This window comes from Pituophis catenifer, unplaced genomic scaffold (assembly GCF_029215685.1).
Source record: "Pituophis catenifer annectens isolate HBS135680 unplaced genomic scaffold, rPitCat1.0.hap2 SCAF_3, whole genome shotgun sequence".
Lineage (NCBI taxonomy): Eukaryota > Metazoa > Chordata > Lepidosauria > Squamata > Colubridae > Pituophis > Pituophis catenifer.
This window is the reverse complement of record NW_027256883.1, coordinates 124209559-124211526: the sequence shown is the minus strand read 5'-3', so window position 1 is coordinate 124211526 and position 1968 is coordinate 124209559. Positions and strand designations below refer to the sequence as shown.

General features: G+C 37.6%; 1 pseudogene; it reads left to right on the top strand.

Annotated features, from left to right (window-relative positions):
- Positions 1 to 886: 886 nt before the first annotated feature.
- LOC139316060 (U1 spliceosomal RNA) lies at positions 887 to 1036 on the top strand (annotated as a pseudogene).
- The last annotated feature ends 932 nt before the right edge of the window (positions 1037 to 1968 follow it).

Here is a 1968-nt window from a genome sequence, read left to right as displayed (position 1 = left end):
CTGTAAATATCTGGGGAAGGCAGAGCAAGCAAACATTCCTGCCTTAACTTGGGCCTACAACATTTATTGCTCTGTATTCCAAAGCTACACTGTGGAGTAAACCTATGGTGATTTTCTGTCTGACACAAACATTTTATTGTACCTATTCATTAGACAGGAGACTAATCCCAGCTTGTTTGTCTGTTAGCCAGCAGTTAAATGTATAAACTCTCTCCTCCTCACTCCCCCAATAACTTAAAAACCTTTACTGCATGCTCGAATATAATTTTCCAGGAGAAAATAATGGCATCTGCCCAGTTGCACTGAGTTCCTGCTCTTAGTTTGATTACCTGAGCTGAACGAAACATTTTTCCAGATTCTACAAACCTTAAACATTATATTGAGGTCCCAGCAACAGCATTTGTGGGTTGTGGGTTCTCCTACACTGAAGGTTTTTAAGAAGAGATTGGACAACCATTTGTCTGAAATGGTATAGGGTCACTTGCTTGTGCAGGGGATTGGACTAGAAGACCTCCAAGGTCCCTTCCCATTCTGTTCTGTTCTGCTCACACGGACAAAACTGGGTTGGATAAATAAGAGTTTTCAAGTCTATAAGGCAGAATCTTATGAAGTGATCCTTCTTTCCTAAATTACCAGGAAATCAGATTCATTGCTGCCAATAAAGCAATACATCCACGGACTGCTTGTCGCTTATCACCAATCAACTGTAATTTTAACATGTCAGGAAATCATAATAATAAAAATAATAAAAAACAAGGATAATAATAACTACAATTTAATATTTTAACTGAAGCTAGAATGTGTGATATTAGAATGCTGTTCACAACATTTAGCATTATTTATGATATTTTAGAAGCCAAATGATATTCAGTCTACTTTTGATATTTGATGTGCCTGGCAGGGGAGATACCTTGATCACGAAGGAGGTTTTCCCAGAGAGAGGCTCATCCATTGCACTCCGGGTGTGCTGACCCCTGCGATTTCTCCAAATGCGGGAAACTCGACTGACATTTGATGTGCAGGATGTAGCTCCATTTAAAAAAAAAAAAAGTATCATCCTCAAATTGATTAGGAGCATAGTTCCTGGAAGGAGAGATTTAATCCTACACTTTCTTTCCTCCAAGTGAGCAAATTTTCATTTAGAAAAACTGCCATTGGTGCCAAGAATGATAGGGTAAGGTAGATACCATTTGAGTCACTTCTGGAGCAGATGGAAAGTAATACCTTTAAAGGCATTCTTTTATAAGTATCTCGCATATAGTAAGTAAATCACATTGCACATGATCTGTTCATATTTGTTGGGGGAAAGCAACATATTTTGAGAAACCTTCAGAAATATGACAGGCAGTGTGAATTTCTTCGGATGCTTTAATTAATTATTAATATTAATTAAATTAATTACTATTTAATAATTCTCAATTAATATTTATCAGGCCCACTGTGGCTTTCTTCTCTCTTTTGTGGCATTTTCTTTTATTACAATACTGCAGTAATATCTGTCAGTGTTTTTTATATTTTCCATCTCTTGAGGTGTTTTGACGCTGACTCATCTATGAAGAAACTGCTCATCTCTAGTGCTTTTTCTTGAGTAGGTTACAGGTTGAGTCTACTTAATCCCACTATCAGCATAGATGGATTGGGAAGGAGGTTCAACAAACTGAAGGCCTCTCCTGTAGCTGCATGTTGGCTAGGGAAGATTCATACATCTTCTGCATTGTTTTTAATCATATTATTGGCTTTTCGTCCCAAAGGTGCTTTTTTCAAGAGGCAACTGGACTTTCTGGTTTTTCTTTGAAGATGTTTCGCTTCTCATCCAAGAAGCTTCTGCCTCTTGAAAAAAGCACCTTTGGGACAACCATGACCTGGATGACTGAGAATCTCCATAGACATTTTTGTTTTTTCCATAGAAGAACATCTCAGTCACATTTTTAGTGGTGAGATGAAGTTCAGTGGGTGAAATCATATTCT